The sequence below is a fragment of the Musca autumnalis genome, unplaced genomic scaffold (assembly GCF_047663935.1).
Source record: "Musca autumnalis isolate F117 unplaced genomic scaffold, ASM4766393v1 scaffold_2, whole genome shotgun sequence".
NCBI lineage: Eukaryota > Metazoa > Arthropoda > Insecta > Diptera > Muscidae > Musca > Musca autumnalis.
Genome location: NW_027411755.1, coordinates 119,329,853 through 119,342,438, shown reverse-complemented (window position 1 = coordinate 119,342,438; position 12,586 = coordinate 119,329,853). Strand labels below are relative to the sequence as shown.

The 12,586-nt window shown below is 34.6% G+C and overlaps 1 protein-coding gene across 1 annotated transcript in view; it reads right to left on the bottom strand.

Annotated features, from left to right (window-relative positions):
- Positions 1-3,523, bottom strand: part of erm (earmuff) — a 164,969-nt gene extending 161,446 nt beyond the window's left edge. Inside the window, exon 1 of the mRNA XM_073966011.1 lies at positions 3,496-3,523. The gene's annotated coding sequence lies outside the window, so the exon portion shown is untranslated. The remainder of the gene's footprint in view (positions 1-3,495) is intronic.
- Positions 3,524-12,586: the final 9,063 nt, after the last annotated feature.

Genomic DNA, 12,586 nt, shown 5'->3' with positions numbered 1-12,586 from the left:
AAAAATTATCAAAAATTATAAAAAATTCGGAAGTCTGCTATGAACAATACCATACCAAACCCTTGATTCATGCCGCCTCTGTTTCGGCCAATTTGTCAAAAGAAAAATATTTAAACTATGTTCTCAAGGAAGTTCGGTATCAACCAACTAAATTGAGAAAACAATTAACTTCGACAGAGAAAATTTATGAACGATATATCCAAATCTGAACCGATTTCAATATGATGTCTCAATAATGTTTTCTAGACCAAGTTTCTAGACCAAATTTCATCACAATTGGACATATATAGCGTGATTGCTGCGCGAAATACCTAAAATCGTATGAAAATATATATGGGAGCTATATCCAAATCTGAACCGATTTCGATATAATTTGGCATACTTTTTTTCTAGACGTAATTTCGTCACACATTTTTAATTTCATCGAAATTGGACAGAATTTGCGTGTTTGTTGCACCAAATACCTAAAATCGGGTGAAAATTTATATGGGAGCTATATCCAAATCTGAATCGATTTCAATATAATTTGGCAAACATATTTCCAGACCAAATCCTGTCACACGTTTCAAATTTCTTCGAAATTGGACAGAAATTGCGTGTTTGTTGCACGAAATACCTCGGGCGAAAATATATAAGGGAGCTATATCCAAATCTAAACCGATTTCAAAATAACTTGGCAAACTTATTTTCAGTCCGAATCCCGCCATATATTCCAAATATCATAATTAGACAGAATTTTCGTGTTTGGTCCATCAATTACTCGAAATCGGGCGAACATATATATGAGAGCTATATCTATATATGAACCGATATCAACCAAATTCGGCAGATTAGCTTCTAGGCCGATTATAAACATCTGCACGAAATTTTGAAGGCCTAGCTTGCCCCTGTGATTTTTTGCCTCAAAAACATATCATTGGCCCCATCGTGCAATGGTGAGATATTTGGATTGTTGTTGTATAGACCATACGTGGGATATAACTTCGGCAAATTGTGCAAATTGTATACCATTTTAAGTGCCCGTTATTGGGATCTCTGCAGTGACTTTAAATAAACACTCTTCTTATATACATATGTATATCATTGCCATATATGTGAAGTGACTTTGAATTAGTGCGTTACATAGCAAACTCTTTGTTTTTATATCAAAAATATTTTTGAATTTGTGAAAGATTCCTATCGCTGTTGCAACTTTCCTCTTCAGATCATCCATATGCAGATTCCATCTTAAATGACTCAATTATTTATGAATAACGTTTTGCTATATTTGACTCCAAATCCATTGAGTAATTACCAAAAAAATCAAGACCTACTTTATGCCAAAATTACACGAAAGCGTTACCACGGGTCCAATGGGGGAGATATCACCGGATTACACCAAAGTAGTCGTTGATTTATTGTTTGGAGGCTCGAATGTGATGAAAAGAAGTTCAAAAGCCAAAATATGCCTTTATTTTGTTAAAGAAATAAACAATTTTAGGTTTGGCAAAAGTGTAATCTTTATTTTTACTCGTTAGATTATGGGTTATTATAAGAGAAGTAACAAGAAAAGTATTTGATATAAAAAAATGCATTGTCAACAAAAATAAATATAAACTTTTTCATAAATTTATCTTTAAAAAAAGAAAAAATTTTGCTCTGTTCAAAAATTTATAATTGGAAAAAGTTTTAACAATTTTGGTTACGGGGACACACATACTCCGGTATTATTTCGGTATAGTTTAACATCAGTTCAAGCTGAAAAATCCTGTTTTCAGCATATATGAAGCACACAAGTTTCAGTTCTGAAATTTTTCTGCAATTTGTAACTTTTTGGTTTTTTATGCATATCCGTGCCTCCGCCCGTCTGTGGTATAATGGAATAATGCGTCTTTTGTTTGCGGGCACGTAAAATTCTAAGATGGACTTTATCGGTCCATGCTTTGGAATAGCCCCCCATATAACGGTACTGTCCGATTTCTAATATTTCGACATTTAAAGCTATAATTTGGCATTTGGGGTTCCCAGTAATCAAGAAACGTATCCACTAAAAATTTTGTTCTTAAAACGTCAAAATACCTTAAATCGGGCGGTACATTTATATGGGGGCTACAACGAAACGTAGAACTATATCCTTAATTTTTAGTTTGAGATGTTTCTTAATTATTGGGAACCACAAATACCAAACTATAGCTAATTCGGTCCGAAAATGTAGTTGAAAATGTCGAAATACCTAAAATCGGACAGTACCGTTATAAGGAGGCTATATCAAAACGTGGAAATGTAACATTCAACCCTTTCAACGAAAGAAAAATAATAGAAATCCGTGGTGTAATGTAGAAGTTGTGGCCATTTAAAGTTAATACTAAAACATAGTGTTATTCCTTATTTAATTCTCTTCTTTAAAGGGGAGAATAGGCTCAGTTAGATCTACATCCAATCTGTCGATATTAAGAGAAATAAGGAGTGTATGACTATATGAGTAATACCTCCTGCAAAATTCAAAAATACAATACCAAAAACCCAATACACAATACTGAGAACGCCTTCGTAGCTCCTACACTTTCCCTGCGTTTACACATGACAGGGCAGTATAGTACATGTATTGATTGTCAAAAACCCAGAACTTGCCTGTGCGACGTAGGCGTCCAGACAACTGCAAAAACAGTTGTAAAATTATGAATGAAAATCGTCGACTTCTTTTTGTTTTCCATTCACGTACATATTTTGTTTTTGTTCATTTTTTTTTTCAACACATTTCAATTATTATCTCACACATTTTTACAAAAAATTTTAAAAATTTGTTAACGCTACTGTCTGTGAAAAAATGATGGACAGCTGGAAGACAGCCGACAAATGTATGTATGTGTTAGTAAATCAGAGTTGCATTTGAATACAAACTGTCTGGTGTAAACACCTAGTTATGCATGAATATAAGTTTAAAATTGTGACATTAAATGCTCATATAATTTTAGTTTGTTCATTTATATTTAATCGTATATTTATTCATATAATATAGATTGAGCCCTTTACCTTTTTTGACAAATCAATACGCTATTGTTGCAGCAATTTTTATTTCACTGTATTGTACTGTACTGTATGTAGGCCCTGAACGAACTAGTTCAAAGAAACTTTTCCTTAAAGCAACCTCTTCAGCCCTTTCGTTCATCGAGTTCCTTTAGTTCACATTGTTCCTTTTATTCAACTAGATCAATCGTTCGTCATGACACTCCACGTTTATGACGCTCCATTGTATTTGACTGATTGCTGTTATTTATTTGGTACACAGACATTTGATCCTGTAACTAGGTCAGAACTTGTACATACTTTTTTTACAGGTTTTCCATTCCATTGCCCTATTCTTGACATGTTCAAATTAATACATTTATGAGAAAAAGGTTCATCACTTTATAATAAAAATATTCAAATCTTAGAATGGAACTGGTATGTCATTAATTTTAATATTCTTCTTTTAATTAATATAAACAAATCCAAAACAAAAATATTCCCACTTACCTTCTATATACTGAAAGCAGTGATATTATTCCTTGAAATATTAGATCACCAATGAAATAAAATGCAGAGGTTAATAATTAATAATTGATGAGCAGTATTTTTATTGTAAATTACACTTTGAATGAAGCAAAGCAACTTATAAAACAGAGTAGTCGCTTTTGTGATTCACCTGACATACTTAATGTAAATAAATAAACACATTGACATACAGCGTATGAAATTCTTTTGATCATGTATATTTTTGGAATTCCATAATAATTTTAATTAATCTTCAAAACCGTCAGCTTCAAAGCTAAATATGTTTATTCATTCCCTTTATTATCGAGCACTCTTAAATACGTATGTATGTACATATGTATGTTAATCGTTAAATATTATAACACAAACACCCATCGCTTCATATTATTTTCTAATATATGGCCATATTTTCACATTCAACATTGTCCTGATTTATTAAACACTTGTCACACAAACATATACATATGTATATGCTGATGTACATGTATCATCAAAAAGGAAGATTTGATTGTCGGTCTTTGTGTGAACTATTATCGTTTCGTGATTTCGTTTATTTTTTTCGATTTCGCACAAGCCAAAGGATAAAATGCGAAATAAATCACCGTTAATTTGAACCGCATAATGACAATGTCAATTTTGATATGCAAATATTTGATATGATGTGACAGGAGAAGACAGTCAAATACAGACTAACACGGAGAATTTTCTTTACTCAGAAATGGCGCCCAACATTAATGTGAGTTCCTGTTTTTTTTCTTCAACGAATCATCATCGTCCCCACGATACCAAACAACGCAACTTCGTTAAATTGAGATTATGTACATTGTCTGTGTGTGTTGCGTGTGGAAGGCCAACTTTCTCCAGTCGTTCTCAACTGTTTACATTATCCTTAATTTCTTTTGGAGCATATAAAAAACAGCAATAACAAAATAAATGACATGCATATATGTACGCACACATATGAATGTGTGCATTCATAGGACAGAAATTGTACATAAGCCTTATTTGTGGAAGGACATGCAGCTGATACCACCGAATACAAGACATAGACAAATTGTAGGTGGTTAAACAACACCAACTTTCTCACAGTATTAAAAATGGGCATTAGAAATTAATTTATAATGAATTACCAATACATGCATGTATTTATGTAAATACTGTTGCTTACGGCTTAAAAATTGCAATATAGACACCGTTAGATATTAACAAATACACAAGGTGCCGACCATGTGATATCCTGCACCATAAACTTTTTACAATAATACTATTGACAACGTAATGAGCAACGTCTAATCGTTTAATATTCACGGTGTGTCTTAACCAAATTTAAATGGAAGGTGCTTACACCTGGGAAGTTTTTGCAGATTCTGAAACTACAATGCTCATAGATGAAAAATATAAAGAAACACAAAAATCGCCGGAGGGCTTTTCAAATAAATCCCGATTTAAGTTCACATTTTTAGGGGTTCTATAGGTTTTCACGATTTTGCTTGGAAACCGCGTGTCCTATGTTAATGAGCCTAAAGAAAATGTTGTAGCTGCGAAAATTCTCCACAAGATTGACCTTTATGATGTTTTCGTAGGTTTTACCGTTTTTGAAATATAAAACTTCAAATTGAGACAATGCACTGACTGTATCGCCTCCTTTCATTTAAAATCAGTTAAGGCGCACCGTGTATTGTCAATAAAAAATTTGATTACAATAAAAGTCCAGAAATGGAATATTGGAATAGCTTAACACCTTTTGATATCTTAAATAGGAACAGAGATATTTGTCACTAAATTAAATTACCAAATATTAAAAATATTGAGATAGTTTAGAGTCCTTTGCAATAACACCGATATTTGACCAACTACCACAACACATTTGGTTCTTAAAGGTCGGATGGATTACTTTCGTGATCATGTTTTTCCCTTTGAATACGTCCAACAGAAGCAGAGATCTTCACCATGGAAATAAGAAGAAGGCTCTTGTTTTTCGTGGTGGTCGGATCATATTCAGGGGTAGGAATGGGCAAAAAAACTTATTTGGGGAAAAACACAATGGTTTATTGTAATTCGGAGTATTCCAAAAGCGAAGCCTAATAATAAAAGTGGAATTTCACCTCTACAACAATGCAAAGCATGCCTATAACAGGAGAAAATCTCACATTTACAAAGATGCAAAGTTGGTCTTTGTAATCACGCTACAAGTCGCAATTTTGATCGGATCGCCACGAAATTTTTTGGCGGGGTGGGTTCCTCCATCGAGGAAGAAGGCTATTGATTTTGGTGATGGTGGGGTAATATTCAGGAGACAGAATTGGCAAAAAACTTACATATGTGAAGAAAAATTCAACGTCTTATTCTTATGCTCATATCTCCGCTTCTAATAGGGCTATTCCAAAAGCAAAGTCCGTCAATGGGAAAAGAAAAGACCACCTTTACAATGCTGCAAAATAGGATTTGATTTTAATTTGAACTGTACTGACGTATATTCCAGCTTTGGTTGGACAGCAAAAGTGACATTCTGAGCTGATTCCATTTGCGTTACCAAGAGTAGAAAAATACCAGAAATATAGAACTTTTCTAAATAGGCCCAGTAGTGCGATTCTCTAACTCATTTTTTGAGTTACCGATAATTGTCGTTTAATTATACCCTATACCACAATGTGGAAAAGGGTATTATAAGTTTGTTTTGGTAAAAATTCATGTAACACCGCGAAATATTCGTCGGAGACCCCCAATGTGGTATACCAATCTTCATATCTCGACGAGATAAAGCGATTTTGAGATGTGTGTCTGTCCGTCCGTCGTCCGTCCGTCCGTCCGTCCGTCCGTCTGTCCATTATAAATTGTAAACACGCTCCAGGCCGCAATTATGGACCGATCGTCACGAAATTTTGTGTGGAGGTCTGGTTCAGATCAGAATAGATCCCTATTCTTATTGGTGATGATAGAGAAATATTAAGCGGGTGAAATGGACCAAAAACAAAATTTTTATCCGATTTTGTAGCGGCTCTGTATGTCGCAATTATAGCCTGATCGCCTCAAAATTTTAAATAATGTAAGATTATATGACAAAGAAGAAGCTTGCAATTTGAGATGGTGATCGGATGATGTTTAGAGGGTTAAATGGACCACAACTTTTGTGTGAAAATTGTGAAAATGTTTAATATACCGGTAATATCTTTATTCCTGGACCACACATTCCGCCCACATAAATAAAATTTGGAAGGACAACTCTTGCCCTTTCAATTAATGTCAATTACGTTTATTTATGTGGTTAGATAACTGAGTTACAGCCTAATATATCGAGTGTTTTGCTTGTAATGTAATCAAAAGCATACTAGGTGTCGCAATTATAGATCAATAGTCACGAAATTTTGCACGAGGTAGGGGTTTAGGTCGAAGAAGATGCCTACAATTTTTGATGATGATCTGATATTATTTAGCGGGTGCAATGGACCATTACTTTTGTATGCTAAATAAAACATTTTATTTTTGGTCCATATTTGAATCTCTGGAGGCCATATACCGGCAAAGTCGCCTATATATGAAAAACTAACTACCGATCTTTCCTCTGATGAAAATTGCAATAATATGTGTGCTTGGTAACGGACCCACTACCTAAGATATAATGAGTTGTGTGAAGAGAACCACATCTTCCTCCCATGCTACAAATTATCTCTATCATGACAGAAAAATTCCCAGTTCTTCTTCCAAATTGCGTGAAACCCTATCATATTACCTGTCCAATTGTTCAAAATTTAAAGATGTAGCAGAAATTGCTAAACAACGCCAATTTTCAAATTTAAGAATGTTTCTTAAAATGTACTGTATATAATTGTTCCACAAACATCCCAGTAGGGACAAGGGAGCCTTTTCTTATATCAATGAGAGCACCCCGATTAATATCAGCTCAATGATATGTAGACAGCGGAATTTTATGCAACACCTATTTTTGTAAAATTTGCATATTTTTGGCTTCTAATTAAATTCCAATCGAAATATATCACATATGCAAAAATATGCGAAATGTATAAATTATGCATATGCAAATATTATTTTTGCATATGGAAAATGTATGTATTTCACATATTTTCGTATGCTACATATATTTCAATAATATCTTCTAAAATGTTTATGTGTACATTTTTCTGTTTGAAATTCACTTCAGACAAGTCAATAAAATAGAGAAATCTGTAACCAGAGCCACAATCTTCAAAATGTCGAAAATAGGGAGCTTTCGTTATATGGGAGCTATATGAACGCCTAGACCTATACCGACAAATTTCAGATGGAAAGTTTAATACCCCCTATGAAAACTTAATACCAAATTTTAGCCAATTCGGAGGGATATTGAGACCATAACCTTCAAAGTACAGAAAATCGGTAGGTTCTGGTTATGGGAGCTATATGAAGACGTGGACATATAACGACAAATTTCAGGTGGAAAGTTTTTTTACCTCCAACAAAGACTGAATACAAAATGTCAGCCACTTCAGTTTGATATTGAGGCCACAACCTTCAAAATACAGGGTATCGGGAGGTCCGGTTCTATGGGAGCTATATGAAGACCTGGACCTATACCGATAAATTTCAGGTCGAAAATTGTGATGAACGAATACTTAATACAAACTTTCAGCCAATTCGATGGGATATTTAGGGCACAAAGTCTTGCATATGGTTTAGCAAATATGTCACAATATGCAAAAAATTAGGCCCAGACTAAATGTCCGTTCTAAAATTACTTATTGGTGCCACCATAGTACAATTGTGTGCACACCCGCCTTGCACGCTGAAGGTCGGGCATTCGATTCCCGGCCAGCAAACATCAAATTTCCAACGATGGCAAAATACCCCTCAGTAAAGTTGGCGACATTCTCTGAGTATTTCAACCATGTACAACTTCTCTACAGGTGGTGTTTTAAGACATGCCTTTCGGAGTCGGCGATAAACAGTAATATGAATAGTGGTGCACGCCCTGTCCCTTCTGTGATGTTTGTGGAACAATTATTATATTGTTATTTAAACTTAATGTGATAAGGTTGCAGACTCCAAAAATTTATTTCTTACAATGAGCTTATTTGTCCAAAAGAAACTTTGATTTGCTGAAAGCTAACTCGCAGGGTAGTGGTGTAGGGTATCGTATGGTCGGCCCTGTCCGACTATAGCCTTTGCTTACTTGTTTAAAATGCTTATAGTTTCGGTAATTACCGATGTTTTTCGTTAAGTTAGCGACGAATCAAAAGCGGTCACAAAGTTCTACCGATAGCAATAGTGTTGTCAACTTTTATTTGAACTTTTCATTCATTATTTTGCGTTTTAATTTTACCGATTTTTGTCGGTAACCCAAAAAATGTGTTAGAGAATCGCACTACAGATATCCCAATTTCTAATTTATGGCACTTGGGGATATAACTGCTTATGTTGGACATATTAACAGGGTAGATCTTGATAGTGAAACTAGACTGAGCTTGAAATTAATATCAAATATCTTCACATTTTTCCCCCTTGGTTTTGTAACTTATTTTTTTTCGTTCGTCTGTATTCGTAATAATTTAGCCATCCATAGCTCAGCCCCCAGAAGACATACATACATACATATCTAATTTTTCGTATACACGTTCCATACATCGTTAAGAATTCCTCATTTTAAAATCGATCTACAAAATTTGACAATTCGTGTGAGAAGAATAAATTTTTTTACAAAAACCGGAGGTTAATGCTTTCAAGTATTTATTTTAATAACTAATAACAAATACCTCTGCCTGCAAAGCGTCCAATCAGTAACATGGTACAATTAGAAAGGTAGATGCCTCAGCCCAGCTGATCGAATCTAAAACGTCAAAAAACTATGAATTCGCCATGAAAAATCAAAAGAAAAAACCATATGATTCGGTAAGTAAGAGATAGCATGTCTACACTTTATAGACAAACACAAGCGATAAAAAGAGACAACAAGAGACCATTTGGCGAAAATTTTGACAGTTTACATTACAAAAAAAGTTGCTTTGTTGTAGCAATTGGCCGATGCATCTACCATTCTTATTGAACCATGATCAGTAACAAGTACATTGTCGACAGTAGTCAAATAAAACAAAAATCATTAAAAATGATCTTCGCCCTAAAAGGCAAAATTTCAAAAATAAAATTATTAGTTATTTCCTTTTATTGTTATTTATGCCCTATTAAGGCGATTGTCATATTATTGTGATATTTGAATTAATTCTCTTCCTTATCGAAATAGGACTAGAGAAAATTTTATAGCTGTTCAAATTCTCTACAAGATTTGCTTTCGTAACTTTTCCCTAGGTTGTACCATTTTGGAGATACATATATAAGTTTAAGTTGTCAGTGAATTGTCCAAATTTGAACTTCTATATCTCAAAATTTATACAACCTAGGAACAGTCAGGTCAATCCTCTATAGTATTTTCACAGCTACAACATTTTCTTAAGCCCCATTTCGATAGGACTTCCGGTTTGCAAGCAAAATCGCGAAAACCTAAAATAAACCTAAAAATGTAAGCTTTGACCGCGATTTATTTAAAAATCCCTCCAGCGATTTTTTTCTTGTTTTTGGATTTTTCTCATCTATGAACATTGCTGTTTCAGAATCTGCAATAACTTCCCAGGTGTAAGCGGTTTTCATTTAAAGTTGGTTCAAGAGCACCGTGATCAGGGAATAATTTGTCAATAGATTTATTCGAAGGATAGATAGGACTTCATGGTGTTTGTATATGTTTTGTTTAAGGCGCAGAATTTAGGAGTAAAAAATGAGTTTTAATTGAAATGAGCAAATAGAAAAATGATTAACAAATCGACATTAAATATTTTGCATTACTTTTTTCATCTACTCCATAATTTGGCACAGAATTTGTATACCATTGAATGCGTAAAGGACGAGCTTAAAGAAAATTGCTAATATGGATAGATGTTTAAATGATCCACTCTATTTAACATATTTTGAAAGGTGAACGATTTTCTCACAGGGGTAAACAAAGTTCTGCCCAGTCAAACATTACCTTATAGAAATAAAGTCGATGTCGTCAAAAATATTGGGCTGGAGTCTGAGTGCAACCAAAACTCCGACGCCGAAGCCCTGTGCAAAAGGTTTATAATTTCATAAGGACGACTACCAGGATCCCATGCTTATGATGCCGACCTATGTATGTGCTATATGCGATATTCCGTATATCCCACCGAGACGTAGACAACACGCAGAGAAGAGACATTGTAGAAGCATTTATATTCTAAGAACAAAATAATGTATTTTAAAAATCTGAAAATGTGTATTGTTGCTCCAACCATATATTTTGTGTTAGGCTACAATCAACAATATATTTTTAAAATGGCGTATTTCGTTCTTATTACTCTTACAATATCTCTTATCTGCCTGAATTCCCAGCCATGAATCCAATAAAATATATCTTGGTCGGATTGGGAAACCAAGCCGAAAATAGAAATTTTCAAACCCGGGTCCAATAAAGAAAATCCCGAATCTAAAATTTATTTTCATAAGAATAAGGACAATTCTTAACAAAAACAAAATACTCAATATACTCAAACCGAAAATAGGATTGCAGATTGCAAGTCGAAAAACAGCGAGAAAAAAATATTCACTGAAAGAGACGAAAGGTGGCCAATAACCCGAAGGTTGTAGCACCTAAATTTGCTGAGATCGCGCAGAAATATATTAAAACAAGTAAGAACGCTGTTAAGTTCGGCCGGGCCGAACTTGTTATACCCTCCACCACGAGTTTTATTGAAGTAAAATTGTATAATTAGTTTCCTTTCTTGTATGAAGAAGACTAAATACCAAATTTCAGCGGTCTCGGTAAAACAAAAGCTTCAAAATACCGACATTTAAGAGGTACCGTTCTATGGAGCCTATACCAAAATATCGATCTATACCGACAAATTTCTGGCGGCAAGTTTTTAGACTCAAAGAAAACTACATACCGAATTTCCGATATTTCGGTAAGAAAATCAAGAGGTCAGCTTCTATAGGGGACCTATACTGATTATTCTCTTCTGGAATATTTTATAAACCCCTGGAAGACTAAATAACAATTTTTAGTCATTTCGAAATTACAAAAATCGGGAGGTACCGCTCTATGGGGGCAATATCGAAAGGTAGACCTATTTCAGTCGGAAAGGTTTTTACCTCCAACGTAGACTAAATACCAAATTTCAGCCATTCGGTGGTTTGTTGTGGCCACAACCTTCAAAATACCGAAAAACGGGAGGTACCGTTTTATGGGGCTATATGAAATCGTATCGTGGACCTGTATCGACAATTTTCTGGAAGAAGACTAAATACCAAATTTCAGCCATTTCGGTTGAATAAAAAGAAGCCACTACCTTCACAATAACGAAAATGTGGAACTACAGTTCTATTGGGGCTACATGAAGACGTGGACCTATACCTAATTTCAGGTGGAAAGTTTTATACCCCGAAGACAAAATACCAAATGTCAGCCGTTTCGGTGGGTTGTTGTGGCCACAACTTTTAAAGTACCGAAAATCGGAAGGTACCGTTCTATGGGAGGTACAGGCGTGAAACTGTGCCAACAAGTTTCCGGGCAATGTTTTATACCACCAACGAAAACTAAATACAAAATTTCAGCCATTTCGGTGGAATATTGAGACTACTACTTTCAAAATACCAAAAATCGGGAAGTATCGTTTAATGAGGACCATATGAAAACATGGACCTATACAGGCAAATTTAGGGGGCAAATTTGTAAACCCCCAACTCAAAACGGATCAACCGATTTGGTCCAAACTTTCCACATCGTAATATTTCGTTTTGAAAAACATTACTCTCTGTAATAGGGAGTAATAATGAAGTTAAGCCATTGGGGGAATAATCAAGACTTAAGCAATCCATTTTCTACAAACTTAAATAAGTTCGAAGATGAGCCACATCGGTCCTCTTCAAAAGTTTCAAAATTTCCGCTAAAATGGTGCTCACGATAACTCTCGATGGGTGTAAACGATTTAGTCACAACTTTGCACATCGTAATAATTCTTCTAGCCATAGAACAGGTTCGAATATGGACAATATCGGTCCCCTCCTGTGGGTA